Genomic DNA, 22048 nt, shown 5'->3' with positions numbered 1-22048 from the left:
GTTCCAACTTTGCTTATTTCCTGGTCACTTCTCACAGCAGACATCAGGGAGAAGGTGTACTCATGGGGGCTCTGGCTTTGCCAGCCCCAAACCATAACATTATTGTATACAAAACACAGTTTATGGTATACAAACTGCAGTTTATTATATACAAAATGCCATTTATTGCATACAAAATGCAGTTTATTGTATCGAAGAGGTCACAGCAGTCCAGGGTCGTGGGTGACAGAGCCTGTGCCTACAGCTGTCAGCTCCAGCTGCACACGAGCCTGCAGACCCTTCAGTTTTGGTTATATTGCATTATATACTTTTCTTTGCTGAGCATCTCAGTACCTAACAACCAATCTATCCCTTTACTTTTATCCACAGCCTATCATAACTACTCTCATTACCACATTATGGTTAATACTATCCAATCACATGAGTTAGTATGGCACAGTTTAAGCTGAAAGTTGCTTTTCAGTTTTCTTGCAGTGGAAAATTCTGAGACCTTTATTCTATTTGCCCCATCAGCATGTTTGTTTGCCTGTGGTGCCTTTCTGCTTGGCAAAAACCGCCTTTTGTTTGTGCTCAGCTTATCCTTTGCTCTAAGTCACAAAACCTCTTTCCATCTCAACATAACCTTGGCTTTCTTAGTTTTTGTGAAAAATGCAAATTTTATGATTGGCTCTTTGAAAATATTAAAATGAGTACTATATGTGTTATGTTAGAAAGTTATGCTGTGTTAATCTCTTTTAAGTAATGTGGTAAATAGAGTTTTTAGGCTAGAGCATAATATTTAAATAGAAACTTTGCAATCTAAGATACTTTTTGTAACTGGCTCAAGGAAATTCTTCACACAGAGATAACAGCAACAAGACACCAAGAATCCAAGAGGAGAATTATTACCTCCTTACTGGGAAAAGCCAGACTTCAATCACCAAGGTGATTGATTTACAAGATGAGGGGGGGAGTTGCCAATAATCAGAAAAAACCTTTTTTTTTAAAGAATTTTTTAATCATGTGTGCGATATAGGAATATGCAACAGGCTGTTGCTTTTAAGGGCTAATCTTTTGTTAGTGAGCAATGCTTTTTGGGGGCTTAATGCCCAGGAAGCATCTGGACATCCATAATTCTTTGCTTTTATTGTCCTTTATTGTCCTAACTCTGATTGTCCAATTTCTTATTGCTCTAATTTGTATTACTATTTTTATAACTATTTATGACTATTAAACTTTTAAAAATTTTCACACAAGAGATTGGTGTTTTTCACAGTTTCCCTGTAAGACTGGCTCAGCAATTGTCAATTTACACATCTGTTGTTCTTCTGTATCAAAACTTGCTCCCATCTCTATTTTTTTCTCAGGTTCTGCATTCAGAGATCTTTCTGCCAAGCACACAAATATCTGTGAGGGTTTTTTGTCAAGCTTTCATTCTTCCCAGCTCCCAGGGACAGGGAGCTGGCAGAGCCTGGGGACAGCAGAGCTGTCACCGGTGGCATTCACATTCTCTGGAAAATCCCTTCACCCAGGATTTTTTCTCCTGGGAAGCTGAAAAACCTGAGAGAAAAAGGAAAACAAGAATTATCTCATTTGCTTCTCCTCTGTTTTGCTCATGTGGAATGTGTTTGGAGATTGTTTACCCACAGGTTATTGTTTCATTGGATTCTGCTGTGAGTTATTTTGACTCATTGGTCAATCAGGGCCAAGCTGTGTCAGGACTCTGGAGAGAGTCACGAGTTTTCATTATTACCTTTTTAGCATTCTGTAAGTATCCCCTCTGCATTCTTAAGTAATATAATGTAATGTAATGTAATATATCATAAAGTAATAAATTAGCCTTCTGAGGATATGGAATCAGATTCATCATTCCTCCCTGCCACAAGGGTCCCTGCAAGTAAAATTTTTACCACCCTGGGTGGCACTGGGGAGCCCTGACTGCTGCTGGGGGCACTGGGACTGGAGTTCTGCTGACACTCACCCAAGCAAAGGCCAGCAGTAGTGTTCCCTATTCGATTAGAAAGTTATATACTTGTCAGGAAAATTAATGCACAAACACCAGAGGTTTATGTCCAAAAAGGAGACAAACGAGGCCTTTGACTTTATTCAAATAAAGGGAGAGGCCATGGGGCATTCCCCTGGGGTCTATCCAATTTTTGGAGGATGCAGCCTCCTTTTTATCCCAATTTCCCTTCTCTCTTTCCCCATTTCTAAGGTACTTGAGAGGTACAGACTTCCCAAAACATCTGATATCAGAGATTTTCCTCTAGTGTATAATCTTCCCTTAAAATTTTTAATTCTTATGAAATTTAGGGGTTTTGCCTATTGTTTATTTCATCTTTTAATATCTTAATTTAATTTATCAGCAAAACTAAAGTTTATTTGTAAAAGCAAAATATCTTTTTCCATTCATCAATCAGTGGAATCCTTCCCATTGCTTCTTTTATCTCTCAGTGCTGGTTTTATCTAGCAGCAGACCCACAGCTGGTTTGTAAAGACAAATCCCTCATTCCTCTCACTCCAGGAAAGGTGACAATGAGGGGTGTGTGATAAATGAACGTGATTTGTGCTAACAATTGTAAATATATTGACATTTTAGAAAATATTTGTTTAAAAGTAATGGAGGAAAAGGATATGTAATTAGTGTCACAAAACAGATGTTTTCAGATGTTCATGAGAAAATAGGATGCAAGATGTAGTTTGAGATAAGTAACATCCCAAATGGAATAGACCTTGGGATAATTAGAGAATTGGCCTTTAAATGGGCAAAATTGAGATAGTTCCAGGTATCTATGAAATGATGAGGCTTATTTTTGGGATATAATGCTGGCTTCTGTAACACAAGACTTGGGGTGCATGTGCAGCCTGTGAGGTTGGTCAAAGGACAGTCACGATGATGAGAAGCCTTTGTCAAAAACCAAAGGAAAATTGCTGCTCAATTAAATGGCTGCTAAATGTTAATTTTGTGGTTTATTGAATTATGCATATAGGGACCTCACTCATAGCAGGTGGGAGCTGCTGCCCCCGGAGAGGCCGCAGGAGAGGCTCAACACTTCCACAACATTCCGTAACACCTCAGGGACCTCCTGGCTTCCACGGGGACCCACAGTGTCACATGGGCCCCTCACACTGTCACAGTGCCACATTGTCCCCTCACACTGTCACACAGGCCTCTTGCACTGTCACCTTGTCACATGGGCCCTTCACACTGTCACACTGTCACACTGGCTCTTCACAGCGTCACACTGTCACACTGTCACACTGGCCCCTCACACTGTCACACTGGTCCCTCACAGTGTCACACTGTCACACTGGCCCCTCACACTGTCACACCGTCACATGAGCCCCTCACTTCCAGGAGGCCCCAGAGTACCCCAGTGGCCCTCAGGTTCCATGAGCAGGTGGCTGGCTGTTTGGTGGGTGGGTTGGGTGGTTGGGTGGTTTGTTGGTTGGTTGGTTGGTTTGTTGGTTCATTGGTTGGTTGGGGGTTTTTGGGGGCCTGTGGAGGGCTGTTTTTATCTTGTAAGACGTGCTGAGGGGTTGGAAGGTGCTGTGGGTGCTCTGGCACAGCTCCAGCATGGGCAGGGCAGAGCAGGCTGGGCTGAGGCGGCGCTGAGCTCCAGGCACAAGGCAGCTGTAAAAGGCATCCCAAAGGGAGCGCAGAAGTGCCACAACATGGCTGCTTTCACAGCTTTATCCTTAGGAAGAACCCTAATACCCGGCTGATTTACCTTCCTAGGGTTACTGTTAGGCTTAGGCCTAGGACTTTTAAAACCAGGAAGCCCTGTGCTCCAGGCACACTGCAGCTGTTCAAGGCATCCCAAGGGGAGCGCAAAAGTGACACAACTTGGCTGCCTCCACTGCTATTTCCATGAGACCATCCCCAACCATAGGCTGATTTTCCTTCCTAGGCTTAGGGTTAGAGTTACGCCTACAGTAAGGGTTTTTTTAACCAGAAAGCCCTGAGTTCCAAGAACACAGCAGCTGAGAAGGACTACCCAAGAAGAGCGCAAAAGTACCACAACATGCCTGCCTCCACAGCTTTTTCCTTGGGGACATCCCTAATTCCTGGCTGATTTGCCTTTCTCGTCTTAGGGTTGGGGCTCGGCCTAGTGCTAGGATTTTTAAAATCAGGAAGCCCAGACCTCCAGGCACACTGGAGCTGTGAAAGGCATCCCAAAGAGAGTGCAAAAGTGCCACAACATGGCAGCTTTCACGGCTTTTTCCTTGGCACCATCCCTATACCTAGGCTGATTTACCTTCCCAGGGTTAGTGTTAGGCTTATGGCTAGGGCTAGGATTTTAAAACTAGGAAGCCCTGTGCTCCAGGCACACTGCAGCTGTTCAAGGCATCCCAAGGGGAGCGCAAAAGTGACACAACTTGGCTGCCTCCACTGCTATTTCCATGAGTCCATCCCGAACCATAGGCTGATTTTCCTTCCTAGGGTTAGGGTCAGAGTTACGCCTAGGGTTAGGGTTTTCTTAACCAGGAAGCCCTGAGTTCCAAGAACACAGCAGCTGAGAAGGACTACCCAAGAAGAGCGCAAAACTACCACAACATGCCTGTCTCCACAGCTTTTTCCTTGGGGACATCCCTAATTCCTTGCTGATTTGCCTTTCTCGTCTTAGGGTTGGGGTTAGGCCTAGGGCTCGGATATTTAAAATCAGGAAGCCCAGACCTCCAGGCACACTGGAGCTGTGAAAGGCATCCCAAAGAGAGTGCAAAAGTGCCACAACATGGCTGCTATCACGGCTTTTTCCTTGGTAAGAAGCCTAACACCAGGCTGATTTACCTTCCCATTTTCTCAATTTTCCTATTTCCCTATTTTCCCCAAAATCCCAATTTTCCCAAAATCCCAATTTCCCCATTTTTCCCCAAATCCCCATTTTTCCCAATTTCCCCATTCCCTCAAAATCCCCATTTTCCCCATTTTTCCCAATTTCCCCATTTTTCCCAAAATCGCAATTTCCCCATTTTCCACAGTTTCCCCATTTTCCCAATTTCCCCATTTTTCCCAAAATCCAATTTTCCCCCAATTTCCCCATTGTCCCAATTTTCCCATTTTCCCCAAAATACCCATTTTTCCCAATTTCCCAATTTTTCCCAATTTTCCCAATTTCCCCAATTTCCCCATTTTTCCCAAAATCCCCAACATCCCCATTTTCCCAATTTCCCAATTTTCCCCAGTTTCACCATTTTCCCATTTTTCCAAAATCCCCATTTTCCTTTTTTTCCCAATTTCCCCATTTTCCCAATTTCCTCATTTCTCCCCATTTCCACATTTTTCCCAAAATCCCAATTTCCCCATTTTCCCCAAAATCGCCATTTTCCCCAAAATCACCATTTCCCCAATTTCCCCATTTCCCCAATTTCCCCAAAATCCCCATTTTCCCAATTTCCCCATTTTCCCAATTTCCCCATTTCTCTCCATTTCCCCATTTTCCCCAAAATCCCCATTTTCCCAATTTCCCCATTTCCCCATTTTCCCCAATTTCCCCATTTTCCCAAAATCCCAATTTTTACATTTTTCCCAATTTCCCCATAATCCCCATCTTCCCAAAATCCCCATTTCTCACAATTTCACCGAAATCCCCATTTTTTCTCAATTTCCCCATTTCCCTATTTCTCCACATTTTTCCCAAAATCCCCATTTCCCCCCATTTTCCCAATTTCCCCATTTTCCCCATTTTCCCAATTTCCCTAAAATCCTCATTTTCCCCATTTTCCCAATTTCCCCATTTCCCCAAAATCCCCATTTTTCCCAAAATCCCCATTTCCCCAAAATCCCCATTTTCCCCAAAATCGCCATTTTTCCCAATTTCCCCATTTTCTCAATTTCCCTATTTCCCCATTTTTCCCAAAATCCCAATTTCCCCATTTTTCCCAATTTCCCCATATCCCCATTTTTCCCAAAATCCCCATTTTTCCCATTTTTCCCAATTTCCCCATTTTCCCAATTTCCCCATTTGTCCCAAAATCCCAATTTCCCCATTTTTCCCAATTTCCCCCTCTCCCCAAAATCCCCAATATTTCCATTTTCCCAAAAACCCCAATTTTCCCAATTTCCCTATTTTCCCCAATTTCCCCAAAATCCCCTTTTTTACCAAAATCCCAATTTTCCCATTTTTCCCAATTTCCCCAAAATCCCCTTCTCCCCAAAAACCCCATTTTCCCCAATTTCCCCAATTTTCCCAATTTCCCCATTTCTCCCTATTTTCCCCAAAATCCCCATTTCCCCAATTTCCCAAAAACCCCCATTTTCCCATTTTTCCCAATCTCCCCATTTCCCCATTTCCCCCAATTTCCCCATTTCCCCAAAATCCCCATTTCCCCATTTTTCCCAAAATACCCAATTTTCCCAAAAATCCCAAATTTTCCTAATTTCCTCATTTCCCCATTTCCCCCATTTCTCTCCTTATCCCCATTTTTCCCCAAATCCCCATTTTCACCAATTTCCCCATTTTTCCCAAAATCCCAATTTTCCCCAATTTCCCCATTTTCTCAAAAATCCCAATTTTTCCCAATTTCCTCATTTTTCCAATTTCCCCATTTCTCTCCATTTCCCCATTTTTCCCAAAATCCCCATTTTCCCCATTTCCCCATTTTTCCCAAAATCCCCATTTTCCCAAAAATCGCCATATTTCCCCATTTTCTCAATTTCCCTATTTCCCCATTTTTCTCAAAATCCCAATTTCCCCAATTTCCCCATTTCCCCATTTCTCCCCATTTTTCCCAAAATCCCAATTTTCCCCCATTTCCCCATTTTTCCCAATTTCCCAATTTTTCCCTATTTCCCCATTTTCCCCAAAATCCCCATTATTCCCATTTCTCCCAATTTCCCCATTTCTCCCAATTTCCCCATTTCCCCAAAATCCCCAATTTTCCCAATTTCCTCATTTCCCCAATATCCTCATTTCTCTCCATTTCCCCATTTTTCCCAAAATCCCCATTTTTCCCAATTTCCCCATTTTCTCAATTTCCCTATTTCCCCATTTTCCTCAAATTCCCAATTTTCCAAAAATCCCAAATTTCCCCATTTTTCCCAAAATCCCAATTTCCCCAATTTCCCCATTTTCCCATTTTCCCAAAATCCCCATTTTTCACATTTTTCCCAATTTCCCCATTTTTCCCAAAATCCCCATTTTTCCCAATTTCCCCAAAATCCCCATCACCCCAAAACCCCCATTTTCCCCATTTTCCCAATTTCCCCATTTTTCCAAAAATCCCCATTTGTCCCAATTTGCCCATTTCCCCAAAATCCCCATTTTCCCCAAATCCCCAATTTACCCCAATATCCCAATTTTACCCAATTTCCCCATTTTCCCATTTCCCCAAAATCCCCTTTTTTCCCAATTTCCCCACAATCCCCATTTTCCCCAATTTCCCCATTTTTCCCAAAATCCCCATTTTTCCCAATTTCCCCACAATCCCCATTTTCCCCAATTTCCCCAATTTTCCCAATTTCCCCATTTTTCCCAAAATCCCCATTTTTCCCAATTTCCCCATCTCCCCAAAATCCCCATTTTTCCCAATTCCCCGAAATTCACCATCACCCCAAAATCCCCATTTTTCCCAATTTCCCCAAAATCCCCAATTTCCCCGATTTCCCCATTTTTCCCAAAATCCCAATTTTTCCCAATTTCCCCATCTCCCCAAAATGCCCAATATCCCTATTTTTCCAAAAATCCCCAATTTCCCCATTTTTCCCAAAATCCCCATTTTTCCCAATTTCCCCATCTCCCCAAAATCCCCATTTTTCCCAATTCCCCGAAATTCACCATCACCCCAAAATCCCCATTTTTCCCAATTTCCCCAAAATCCCCAATTTCCCCGATTTCCCCATTTTTCCCAAAATCCCAATTTTTCCCAATTTCCCCATCTCCCCAAAATGCCCAATATCCCTATTTTTCCAAAAATCCCCAATTTTCCCAATTTCCCCATTTTCCCCAATTTCCCCAAAATCCCAATTTTTCTAAAAATCGCAATTTTTCCCAATTTCCTCATTTCCCCAATATCCCCATTTGTCTCCATTTCCCCATTTTTCCCAAAATCCCCATTTTCCCAATTTCCCCATTTTCCCCAAAATCCCAATTTCCCCATTTTTCCCATTTCCCCAATTTTCCAAAAATCCCCATTTTCCAAAAATCCCCATTTTCCCAAATTTCCCCATTTCTCTCCATTTCCACATTTTTCCCAAAATCACAATTTCCCCATTTTTCCCAATTTCCCCATTTTCCCCAAAATCATCATTTTCCCAATTTCCCCATTTTACCAAAATACCCATTTTCCCAAAATCCCCATTTTTCCCAATTTCCCCATCTCCCCAAAATCCCCATTTTCCCCAAAATCCCCATTTTTCCCCAAATCCCTATTTTTCCCAATTTCCCCATTTCCCCATTTCTCCCCATTTTTCCAAAAATCCCCATTTCCCCCCATTTCCCCAAAATCCCCATTTTCCCCAATTTCCCCATTTCTCCCAAAATCCCCATTTTACCCAATTTCCCAAATTTCCCCAATTTCACCAAAATCCCCATTTTTCCAAAAATCCCAATTTTTCCCAATTTCCTCATTTCCCCAATTTCCCCGTTTCCACTTTTTTTCCCAAAATCCCCATTTTCCCAATTTCCCCAATTCCCCATTTTTACCAAAATCCCAATTTCCCCATTTTTCCCAATTTCTCCATCTCCCCAAATTCCCCAATATCCCCATTTGTCCAAAAATCCCCAATTTTCCCAATTTCCCCATCTCCCCAAAATCCCCATTTTTCCTAATTTCCCCATCTCCCAAAAATGCCCAATATCCCCATTTTTCCAAAAATCCCCAATTTTCCTAATTTCCCCATTTTCCCTAATTTCCCTAAAATCCCCATTTTTCCAAAAATCCCAATTTTTCCATATTTCCTCATTTCCCCATTTTTCCCAAAATCCCAATTTCCCCATTTTTCCCATTTCCCCATTTTTCCAAAAATCCCCATTTCCCCAAATCTCTCCTTTTCCACATTTTTCCCAAAATCCCAATTTCCCCATTTTTCCCCATTTCCCCATTTCCCCCAAAATCATCATTTTCCCAATTCCCTCATTTTACCAAAATACCCATTTTCCCCAATTTCCCCATCTCCCCAAAATCCCCATTTTTCAAAAATATCCCAATTTTCACATTTTTCCCAATTTCCCCAACATCCCCATCTCCCCAAAATCCCCACTTTTCCGACTTTCCCCAAAATCCCCATTTTCCCCAAAATCCCCATTTTCCCCAATCTCCCCAATTTTCCCAATTTCCCCATTTTCCCAATTTCCCCAATTCCCCATTTCTCCCCATTTTTCCAAAAATCCCCATTTCCCCATTTTCCCCAAAATCCCCATTTTTCCCAATTTCCCCATTTCCCCATTTCTCCAAAATCCCCATTTTTCCCAAAATCCCCATTTATCCAAAAATCCCCATTTTCCCCATTTTTCCCAAAATCCCCATTTTTCCCAATTTCCCCATTTTTCCAAAAATCCCCATTTCCCCATTTTTCCCAAAATCCCCATTTTTCCCAATTTCCCCATTTTTCCCAATTTCCCCATTTCCCCATGTTTCTCAAAATCCCCATTTTCCCCATTTTCCCAAAATCCCCATTTTCCCCAAAATCGCCATTTTTCCCAATTTCCCTATATCCCCGTTTTTCCCAAAATCCCCATTTTTCGCAATTTTCCCATCTCCCCAAAATCCCCAATATCCCCATTTTTCCCAAAATCCCCAATTTTCCCAATTTCCCCATTTTTCCAAAAATCCCAATTTTTCCCAATTTCCTCATTTCCCCAAATTCCCCATTTCTCTCCATTTCCCCATTTTTCCCAAAATCCCCATTTTCCGAATTTCCCCATTTTTCCCATTTCCCCATGTCTCCCCATTTCCCCATTTCTCCCAAAATCCCAATTTCCCCATTTCCCCCAATTTCCAAATAATCCCCATTTTTCCAAAAATCCCAATTTTTCCCAATTTCCTCATTTCCCCATTTTTCCCAATTTCCCCAAAATCCCCATTTTTCCCAAAATCCCCATTACCCAAAAAATCCCCATTTTCCCCAAAATCACCATTTCTCCCAATTTCCCCATTTTTGCAAATTTCCCCATTTTTCTCAAAATCCTAATTTCCCCATTTTCCCAATTTCCCCAAAATCCCAATTTTCCCCAAAATCGCCATATTTCCCCATTTTCTCAATTACCCCATTTTTCTCAAAATCCCCAATTTCCCCATTTTTCCCCATTTCCCCATTTTTCCCAAAATCCCCAATTTCCCCATTTTTCCCTAAATCCACATTTCCCCTATTTCCCCATTTCCCCATTTTTCCCAAAATCCCAATTTCCCTATTTTCCCCAATTTCCCCATCTCCCCAAACCCCCAATATCCCCATTTTTCTCAAAATCCCCAATTTTCCCAATTTCCACATTTCTCCAATTTCCCCAAAATCCCCATTTTCCCCAAAATCCCCATTTTTCCCAATTTCCCCATTCCCCCAAAATGCCCATTTTCCCCATTTTTCCATTTTTCCCAAAATCCCAATTTCCCCATTTTCCCAATTTCCCCATTTGTCCCAAAATCCCAATTTCCCCCAATTTCACCATTTTCCCAATTTTGCCATTTTTCCCAGTTTCCCAATTTCCCCAATTTCCCCAAAGTCCCCTTCTCCCCAAAATCCCCATTTTTCCGAATTTCCCCAAAATCCCCATTTTCCCCAAAATCCCCACTTTCCCCTTTCTCCCCATTTTTCCCAAAATCCCCATTTCCCCCCCATTTCCCCATTTTCCCAATTTCCCCATTTTCCCAATTTCCCCATTCTCCAATTTTTCCCAATTTACTCAAAATCCCCATTTTTTCCATTTTTCCAATTTCCCCATTTTTCCCAAAATCCCCATTTTCCCCAAATTCCCCATCTCCCCAAAATTCCCAATATCCCCATTTTTCCCAAAATCCCATTTGGGAAAAATGGGGAAATGGGGAGAAATGAGGAAATTGGGAAAATGGGGAAATGGGGAAATGGGGAAAATGGGGAAAATTGGGGAAAATGGGGATTTTGGGGAAATGGGGAAATTGGGGAAATTGGGGATTTGGGGGAAATGGGGATTTTGGGAAATTGAGAAAAATGGGGAAATTGGGTAATTGGGAAAATTGGGAAGAATGGGGAAATTGGGAAAAATGGGATTTTTGGGAAAATGGGACAAATGGGAAAATTGGGAAAATGGGGAAATTGGGATTTTGGGGAATATTGGGAAAATGGGGAAATTGGGATTTTGGGAAAAATGGGCAAAATGGGGAAAATTGGGATTTTGGGAAAAATGGGGAAATTGGGAAAAATTGGGATTTTGGGGAAAATGGGAAAAATGGGAAAAATGGGGAAATTGGGAAAAATGGGGAAATTGGGGGAAATGGGGAAATTGGGAAAAATGGGGATTTTGGGAAAAATGGGGAAATGGGGAAATTGGGGAAATGAGGAAATTGGAAAAAACTGGGATTTTTGGAAAAATGGGGATTATTTGGAAATTGGGGGAAATGGGGAAATTGGGAAAATTGGGGATTTTGGGAAAATGTGGAATTTGGGGAAATTGGGAAAATTGGGGATTTTGGGGAAAAGAGGGATTTTGGGGAGATGGGGATATTGGGGAAACTGAGAAAATTGGGGATTTTGGGAAACATGGGGAAATTGGGAAAATGGGGAAATTGGGTAATGGGGATTTTGGGGAAAATGGGGAAATTGGGGAAAATGGGGAAATTGGGATTTTGGGAAAAATGGGGAAATAGTGAGAAATGAGGAAATTGGGAAAATGGGAAAATTGGGAAAAATGGGGATTTTGGGAAAATGGGAAAATGGGGAAATTGGGGAAAATTGGGATTTTGGGGAAAATGGGGAAATTGTGAAAATGGGGAAATAGGGAAAATGGGAAAAATGGGGATTTGGGGGAAATGGGGATTTTGGGGAAATTGGGAAATTGGGAAAATTGTGAAAATGGGGAAAATTGGGAAAATGGGGAAAATAGGGAAAACTGGGATTTGGGGAAAAATGGGGAAATTGGGGAAAATGGGGAAATTGGGATTTTGGGAAAAATGGGAAATTGGGGAAATTGGGATTTTGGGAAAAATGGGGAAATTGGGAAAAACGGGGAAAATTGGGATTTTGGGGGAATGGGGAAATTGCGAAAAATGGGGATTTTGGGAAAAATGGCGAAATTGGGATATTGGGAAAATTGGGATTTTGGGAAAAATGGGGAAATTGGGGAAAATGGGAATTTTGGGAAATTGGGAAAAATGGGGATTTTGGGAAAAATGGCGAAATTGGGATATTGGGAAAATTGGGATTTTGGGAAAAATGGGGAAATTGGGGAAAATGGGAATTTTGGGAAATTGGGAAAAATGGGGATTTTGGGAAAAATGGGGAAATGGAGAGAAATGGGGAAAGTGGGGAAATGAGGAAATTGGGAAAAATTGGGATTTTTGGAAAAATGGGGATTTTGGGAAAATTGGGGATTTTGGGGAAAATGTGGAAATGGGAATTTTGGGGAAATGGGGCAATTGGGTAAAATGGGTTAATTGGGATTTTGGGAGAAATGAGGAAATGGCAAAATGGGGATTTTGGGGAAAACGGGGAAATTGGGAAAAATGGGGAAATTGGGAAAAATGGGGAAATTGGGAAAATGGGGATTTTGGGAAAAATGGGGAAATTGGGATTTTGAGAAAAATGGGGAAATAGTGTTTTGTGGAGAAAAGATGAAACCTCACAACTTCGTAAAATTGTAAAGCCCGGTATGTTTATTTACGATGCGCGCGGGACGCAAGCCTCCCCAATAGGCAAGCGTACCTCTGAAGACCTCGGGCCTTCTTTTATCCCCCTCCCAAATGCATATGCATACAGTTCCACAATAAGTTCATACAGATTCATTCCGCATGGCATTTATCAGAGGAATTCCTAGGTCTGGGGCAGATCGGCCTGGCGGTAATTTCTGTTTTCCTTTCTCTGTCTCCTTGCTGTCTCTGGAATGCGGCCTTTCCTTCAGCTTTGGCCCCACGGACCTCTCACCTCTCCCAGGCACATCACCTAATTCAGAATGGATCCCCACTCCGTCTCACTAGACCCACAGCCAAGCAAACACATGCAGCCAGCTGACATTCTGTGACATCACAAGCTGGCAACCACCAGGACTTTGCTCTCAAAAGGTTACACTTTGCACTGGGCCCAGAAGTGGTTTTCCCTAAGGCAAAGCAAATTGAAATGTCAAGTTTCAAAGCTTCACATGACTAGGAAAGGAAACTGCAGAATCATTTCTGGAAGGGCAGTATTGTCAATGATCATGCAGCCTACCAAGAGCTGGAGCTGAATCCAGAATTGCTTCTTCCAGCTGTGCAGGAATTCATTCCACTGGCAAGCACTGGTCCATGGGAACAAATGATCCCCTAGCTCTGGACTGAATGGCAGCCAGGCTGCAGTGCAGCTTGGAGGAACCCTTGTCACTTGTTATTGGCCTCCCAGCGCACTCATCCTTCTGCAAACAAGGTGCAAACAACACAGCTGGAGTGCTGTCCTGGGTAAACATACGTACAGGTGACTTTGGCAAAGCAGTGCATCATTTCCCAGTGAAATCCATGACCTCTTCTTACCTATGGAATTGTGATTGAAGACACCTGTGAGCCAGATCTGTGGGAGATTGCAAAGGAGCAAAGCTTTGGGATCTGGGCACACTTCTCTTGCTTTCTTTGCTCAGGCCTTTGGTGAGCACAGAATACACCTAGGTAGAAAACCTTTGACTAGACAGGATCTTTTGGATCCATTGTCCCCCAAACATGTCAGTGGTGGCCCTGTTGTACTACCGAGTAACAAAGAGCAGCACAAATGACACAAAGAAAACACGGCCAAAGTGGAAGAGGAGAGGCCCAATGAGGAAAGGATGTGGTGAGACACTGGCACATCGAGTGAGCTGCACTCCCATAATCTCTAGGCTGGCAGGTCCTGGTCTCATTTTCTCCTTTTGGTTTTTTCAATTTTGTTTAGTTATTTACTCTTTTTCATCATCAAAATAAAATATATAGAATTAAAAATAAAATGTCATTAAAACTTAAAGACAGAATCAAAAGACATTAATTCAAAACTAACCCTAACCCAACCCTAACCCCAACCACCACCCCAACCCTAACCCCAACCCCAACGCTAACCGTAACCCCACCCCAACCCTAGCCCTAACCCCAAACTCAACCCTAAGCCTAACCCCAATCCTAACCCTATCCCCACCCCAACCCTAACCCTAACCCCAAACCCAACCCTAAGCCGAACCCAATCCTAACCCTAACCCCACCCTAACCCTAAGCCCAACCACAACCCTAACCTCAACCCCAACCCCAACCCTGAACCTAATCCCCGCTCTACCCTAAACCCAGCTCTAACCCCAACCCTAACCCCACCCAAACCCTAACCCCAACACTAACCCTAACCCTAACCCCAACCCCACCCCTAAATTTAACCCTAACACTAACCCTAACCCTAACCCTAAACCTAACACTAACCCTAACCCCAACCCTAACCCCAACCCCAACCCTAACCCTAACACTAACCCCAAACCTAACCCCAACCCCAAAACTAACCCTAACCCTAACCCTAGCCCTAAGCCTAACCCTAACCCTAACCCTAACCCTAGCCCTAAACCTAACCCTAACCCTAACCCTAACCCTAGCCCTAACCCTAACCCTAACCCCAACCCTAACCCTAAGCCTAACACCCTAACCCTAACCCCCTAACCCTAACCCTAACCCCAGGGAGATAAATCTGCCTAGGTATAGGGGTGGTGCCAAGGAAAAAGCTGTGAAAGCTGCCATTTTCTGGCACTTTTGTGCTCCCATTGGGATGCCTTTTGCAGCTGCCGTGTGCCTGGAGCTCAGAGCTTGCTGGTTTAAAAAGCTCTACACCTAGGCGTAACCCTAACCCTAACACTGGTCATTTAAATCAGCCTGGGTTTAGGAATTATCCCAAGGAAAAAGCTGTGGAGACAGCCATGTTGTGGCACTTTTGCGCTCCCCTTGGGATGCCTTTCACAGCTGCAGTGTGCTTGGAGCACAGGGCTTCCTGGTTTAAAAAACCACAACTTTAGCCCTAACTGGAGGCTTCTAAATCAGCCTTCGTTTCAGGATGGTCCCAAGGAAAAAGCTCTGGACACAGCCAAGTTGTGGCACATTTGCTTTCCCCTTGGGATGCCTTTGGCAGCTGCAGTGCCCCTGGAACTCAGGGCTTCCTGTTTTAAAAAATCCTATCCCTAGGCTGAACCCTAACCCTAACCCTAGGCAGATAAATCAGCCTAGGTATAGGGATGTTCCCAAGGAAAAAAGCGCTGGAGGGAGCATGTTGAGGCAATTTTTGGCTGCCCTTGGGAAGCCCTTCGCAGCTGCACCGGGTCTGGAGCTCAGGGTTTACTGATTTAAAAACCCTATCCCTTGGCGTGACCATAGCTGCAACTGGAGGCAAGTAAATCAGCCTAGGGTCCATGATGGTCCCAAGGAAAAAGCTGTGGAGGCAGCCATGTTGTGGTAGTTTTGCGCTCTTCTTGGGTAGTCCTTCTCAGCTGCTGTGTTCTTGGAACTCAGGGCTTTCTGGTTAAAAAAACCCTAACCCTAGGCATAACTCTAACCCTAACCCTAGGAAGGAAAATCAGCCTATGGTTCGCGATGGACTCATGAGAATAGCACAGAGGCAGCCAAGTTGTGTCACTTTTGCGGCCCTCTTGGGATGCCTTTAGCAGCTGCAGTGTGCCTGGAGCACAGGGCTTCCTAGTTTTAAAAATCCTAGGCCTAGGCCTAAGCTGAACACTAACCCTGGGAAGGTAAATCAGCCTAGGTATAGGGATGGTGCCAAGGAAAAAGCCGTGAAAGCTGCCATGTTGTGGCACTTTTGCACTCTCTTTTGGATGCCTTTCACAGCTCCAGTGTGCCTGGAGGTCTGGGCTTCCTGATTTTAAAAATCCTAGCCCTAGGCCTAACCCCAACCCTAAGACGAGAAAGGCAAATCAGCCAGGAATTAGGGATGTCCCCAAGGAAAAAGCTGTGGAGGCAGGCATGTTGTGGTACTTTTGCGCTCTTCTTGGGTAGTCCTTCGCAGCTGCTGTGTTCTTGGAACTCAGGGCTTTCTGGTTAAAAGAACCCTAACCCTAGGCCTAACTCAAACCTCAACGCTAGGAAAGAAAATCAGCCTATGGTTCGGGATGGACTCATGAGAATAGCAGCAGAGGCAGCCAAGTTGTGTAACTTCTGCACTCCCCTTGGGATGCCTTTAGCAGCTGCAGTGTGCCTGGAGCACAGGGCTTCCTGGTTAAAAAAATCCTAGCCCTAGGCTGAACCCTAACCCTAACCCTAACCCTAGGCAGATCAATCAGTCTAGGTATAGGGATGGTGCCAAGGAAAAAGCTGTGAAAGCTGCCACAGCTTTTTCCTTGGGGACATCCCCAATTCCTGGCTGATTTGCCTTTCTCGTCTTAGGGTTGGGGTTCAGCCTAGGGCTAGGATTTTTAAAATCAGGAAGCCCAGACCTCCAGGCACACTGGAGCTGTGAAAGGCATCCAAAAGGGAGTGCAAAAGTGCCACAACATGGCTGCTTTCACAGCTTTTTCCTTGGGATAATTCCTAAACCCAGGCTGATTTAAATGACCAGTGTTAGGGTTAGGGTTAAGTTTACGCCTAGGTGTAGAGCTTTTTAAACCAGCAGAGTGGCCGCACGAGGTCGTGGCAGTGCTGCAGGATCTGCAGGGCCGCTGGGCAGGGGGAGCTGCCCTGGAGCCCAGCCAGGCACAGGGATAGCATCGGGGCACTGCTGAGCACGGCCGTTCCCAGGGCCTTCCCGGAGCATCCCTGGGACTGCAGGGCTGTTGTGAGAGAGTGGGCTGGGGCTCGGGGCTTGGGCTTGGGGCTGGGGCTCGCGGCTCAGGGCTCAGGATCGGGTCTCAGGCTTGGGACTCAGAGCTTGGGGCTGGGGCTCGGGGCTCAGGGTTGGGGCTTGGGATGCAGGCTTGGGGCTTAGGGCTCGGGTCTTGGGCTCGGGGCTTGGGCTCAGGCTCAGGGCTTGGGGCTCAGGGCTCAGGGTTGGGATTCAGGGCTCGGGCTTGGCGCTTGCTGCTCGCCGCTCGGGGTTCAGGGCTCGGGCTCGGTGCTCGAGGCTCGGGGCTCTGGGTCGAGACTCAGGCTCGGAGCTCAGGTTCAGAGCTTGGGGCTCAGCATTCAGGTTTGGGGTTCAGGGTCGGGCTTGGGGCTCGGGGCTCAGGGCTGGGAGCTCAGGGTCGGGCTCGGGGCTTGGGGCTCGGAGCTCAGGGTCGGGGCTCAGGGCTGGGGCTCAGGGCTCAGTGTTGGGGCTCAGGGCTTGGGGTGGGGCTCAGGGTCGCAGCTTGGGGCTGGTGCTTGGGGCTGAGGCTCGGGATTCAGGGCTCAGGCTCGGCGCTTGCCGCTCGCTGCTCGGGGCTCAGGGCTAGGTGCTCAAGGCTCAGGGCTCGAGGCCTGGGCTCGGGGCTTGAGGCTCTGGGTCTCGGGCTTGGTGCTCGGTGCGCAGGCTTGGGCTCGGGGCTGGGGGCCGGCTGTGAGGGCCGTGCCGGGCGGGCAGGGAGTGGAGCGGGGCCGAGCCAGGGGTGGCCCCGGCTGGGCGGGCCGGGCTCGCTGCTGAGCGCCGCCGCCGTTGCCCGGAGTCCCGGGCAGAGCGCTGTGCTCGGGGCCGGGGCCTGGGGAGCGCTCGGCGGCCCGAGGGCTCCCGCAGCCAGGCCGTGTCCAGAGCGGGCCCCAAGGCCTGGCCGTGGCCATGCGGGGCCTGGCGGGGCTCGAGGCCTGCGCTGAGCTGGGCCTGAGGGAAGAAGCTGAGGGAGAATGTTTGAAGCATTTTCACAGATCCAGCGGGAAACTCTCTACAGCACCGTGGTGTGTTACAGACAGTGTCCAGTGGACGGCGATTCCTTCAAGACTCTTGAATTAAGAGTTGGTTTAAACTTTTTTGTGGGCTTGTAAAAAGTTTCTGTTGGCATGCAGCTCCCAGGCAGCCCCAGGAGCTGCTGTTCACGAAGCCTCCTCGTAAGGGAATCCAGGGAGATCCACAGGCAGAGGCACCTCAGCTCCACACTGTGTCTCACTGGGGCTTGTTCTGGACAAACAACCTGGGAACAACCTAGGAACTCAGCGTGCACGGGAACTGTTGGAAGGGATTAAGTACAGCAGCACGGTAAGGCCACTTCCCTCTGATGCCCAGAAAAGGCTGGAAATAAATCCCTATAGATTGATATCTGTAGAACGGGTATTTGTTTATTGCAGTGCTGGTGGTGAGAGGGATATCTCCACCTAACTCACCTACCCTTGTCATGTGCTGTAGTTTATTTATATGGTAATTATTGCTTAATATTGTAATGTCATTATAACATAATCTATTTTACATAATTTACATATTTACTAATGTTAGCTCATGGAACTAATTTACATAATATTATCTCATAGCTATAATTAGTTCTTCTCTACTGTGCTTGCACTTCCCCAGTTCAGGTGGTCTTGGGCGTCTTCTTCAATGAAGACTCAAAGTTTTCCTGAACATTTCAACTTTGTCTTTGGAGCATACACAGTTATGGTATTTCTTGGTCTTTCTGGACCCAACCTAAATTCTCCATTTTGTGGCTAATTTGCCTTACATTTGCCAGTTTCTCTTTATTACATCCTGCTGCTGTCCAGTATAGCTAAACTTGTCTATTTTTGAGATTATTCACTTGGTGAGTTTCTGTTTATTTAAGCATTAAGGGACTAGTTAACCATACACTGGCTATTACATTGTATAGAAAGTTATGACTCAGATTATATATATTGGTTTTATATATATATATATATATATATATATATATAGGTATCTTATAACGCAAGCTATGTAAGCATCTTATAACTTTGACCCAAGTTATGTAGGTATCACCTCCTATTAAGAAGATTTGTTTAAGATTTTCCAAAATGTGTGTTGTGACTCTGTGATCTGTGGAGAGCATCTTTGTGTGTTGGTGCAGGTCTGCCCATCAGGGATGATAGTTTTCCCTGGGTGTCATAAAACCTCCCTTGATAAAACCAACTCCACGGTGAGATAATGCCATTTCCAAAGATCAAAAATTCTTCCTCTTCCTGTCCTGAATGTTTAAGGAGCTCAGATCTTTGCAAAACTGTTTCTTTCTAGTTACTCCTTGAGCAATGAACAAAGGAACACCAAGCGTTTGCCAGTTCTTTCTTAGTTTATCCAAGTTCTTTCTGAGAGCCTGGGAGATTGGTCTGGCAGCTGAGAATCTGTGGGGTTGAGACTGTTGTTTGTGATAAAAGTCCATGGGAATTAGGTGGCTCAATATGAAAAATGCCAATTACTTGTTCTCAAAATTTGAAAAGTTGAATAGTAATAAAATGGTTATAAAAATAGTAATACAATTAGAGTAATAATAAGTTGGACAATTTGAATTAGGACAATATGAAACAATAGAAACAAAGAGTTAGGGACAGTCTGGGTACCTTTTTCTGGGCAGCACAAGCCCAAAAAAGGACCCATATTAACAAAGGATTAACCCTTAAAAGCAACAGTCTGTTGCATATTCATACACCTCATCCATGATGCATAAATTCCATTCAAATACAGGATTCTTTCTGGTCAACTTCTTCCTCTGAATCCTAACAGCGCCTTAAAGGCAGGAAGAAGTTCATTTCTTCTGATAAGAGGGCAATAAATTCTTTTTCTCTGAAAGATTTAGGTGTCCTTTGGCTGCTATCTTACTGTGAGTCCTTTCTTTAGGAAAAAAGTATCCTACATAGCATAGTTTATATTTTAACATTTTGTTATAACCTAAAACTATATTTGCCACATTACTTAAGAGAATTAATACAGCATTACTTTCTAACTCACAACACATATAATATTAATATTTGTGAAAAGCCAATCATAAAATACGCATTTTTCACACTTTATCCCTGGGGAAAGGCAGGGCTATCCTTTATCTCTGGGGAAAAGCAGGGCTGTCCTTTATCTCTGGGGAAAAGCAAGGCTGTCCTTTATCTCTGGGGAAAGGCAGGGCTGTCCTTTATTGTGATGGTGTTCACAGGGGTCTTAGGATGAGGGAAGAGACGAGAATGTTGACTCCGTGTTTCAGAAGGCTTGATTTTTTATTTTATTATATATATCATATTAAAACTATACTAAAAGAATAGAAGAAAGGATTTCATCAGAAGACTAGCTAAGAATAGAAAAAGAATGACAACAAAGGCTTGTGACTGACTGAGACCGTCTGGACAGCTGGACTGCGATTGGCCATTGATTAGAAACAACCACATGAGACCAATCCCAGATCCACCTGTTGCATTCCACAGCAGCAGATAATCATTGTTTACATTTTGTTTCTGAGGCCTCTCGGCTTCTCAGGAGAAAAAATCCTAAGGAAAGGATTTTCCATAAAACATGTCCGTGGCACTTTATCTCTGCTGACAGCTCTGACCTACCCCAAACCCTCCGGGAACCTGAGCAGTGGCAAATGTGTCCCCGGGACAGGGCGAAATGTGGGGCTGAGCCTTGAGCCCTAAAGGGGCCCCAGAGAAGGCAGGGGCAGCTCTGCTCCTCCCTGCAGGGTTTGTGCCCTGCTCAGAACCAGGTCCCACCCAGCCGGGGCAAACACTGTCCTTAGGGCACGGAGAACAAAGGGCTCCCCAGGCCTGAGCCCAGCCCAGCAGCCGGGCTGGGCTCCCTTTCACTTTCTCCTGTTTCCCTCCTGTTGTGTTTCAGTTTCCCTTTCTGCTCTCCCCCTCCTGTTGTGTTTCTCTTTCTCCTGTTCCCCTCCTGTTGTGGTTCCATTTCTCCTGTTCCCTGCCTGTTGTGCGTTTCCCTTTCTCCTGCTCCTCTCCTACTGTGTTTCTGTTTCCCTTTCTCTGATTCCCCTCCTCTTGTGTTTCTGTTTCTCCTGTTCCCTTCCTGTTGTGCTTGTTCCCCTTTCTCCTGTTGTTTTTATGTTTCTTTTTCTCCTGTTGTGTTCCTGTTTCTGTTTCCCTTTCTCCTGTTCCCTTCCTCTTGTGTTTCTGTTTCTCTCTCTTCTGATCTCCTCCTGTTGTGTTCCTGCGTCCCGAGCTGCTCAAGCCATGCTCTGGCCAGCAGGATGTCCAGAAGGATGGCCAGTAGAATGACCAGCAGGACATCCAGCAGGATGGCCAGGAGAATGGCCTGGGAGAATGGCCTGGGGGCCTGGGGATGGCCAGGAGAATGTCCAGCAGGATGGCCAGGAGAATGGCCTGGGAGAATGGCCTGGGGGCCTGAGGATGGCCAGGAGAATGTCCAGCAGGATGGCCAACAGGATGACCAGGAGGACGTCCAGCGGGACATTCAGCAGGATGGCCAGGAGGATGAGCAGCAGGATGGCCAGCAGGACGGCCAGGAGGATGTCCAGCAGGATGGGCCTCAAGGATGGCCTCAAGGATGACCAGCAGGATGGCCAGCAGGATATCCAGCAGGACAGACAGCAGAATGGCCAGCAGGACATCTAGCAGAGTGGCCAGCAGAATGTCCAGGAGGATGCCCAGCAGGACAGCCAGCAGAATGGCCAGCAGGATGTCCAGAGGACATTCAGCAGGACATTTAGCAGGACGTTCAGCAGGATGTCCAGCAGGATGGCCTTGAGGATGGCCAGCAGGATGTCCAGCAGAATGACCAGCAGGACATGCAGCAGGATGGGCGGAGGGATGCCAGCTGGATGACCAACAGGACAGACAGCAGAATGATCAGCAGGACGGCCAGGAGGATAGCCAGCAGGAAGTCCAGAAGGATGGCCAGGAGGATGGCCAGGATGGCCAGGGGAATGTCCAGCAGAACATCCAGCAGAATGGCCAGCAGGACAGACAGCTGGATGACCATCAGGATGGCCAGCAGAATGTGACAGAGTTTGGACACAGGACATGCCCAGAGCAGAGGGTTGGTGTTCTGGCAGTGTCGCATTAAATACGGCATAGTAAAATTTAACACAACTGAATAAAATTTAAATTGAAATTTATGCAACTCACATTTTATACCATTAAGTACCATTTACTACAACTG

Source organism: Melospiza melodia, unplaced genomic scaffold (assembly GCF_035770615.1).
Source record: "Melospiza melodia melodia isolate bMelMel2 unplaced genomic scaffold, bMelMel2.pri scaffold_18, whole genome shotgun sequence".
Lineage (NCBI taxonomy): Eukaryota > Metazoa > Chordata > Aves > Passeriformes > Passerellidae > Melospiza > Melospiza melodia.
The sequence above is the reverse complement of the archived record's forward strand: the minus strand, read 5'-3'. Positions refer to the sequence as shown.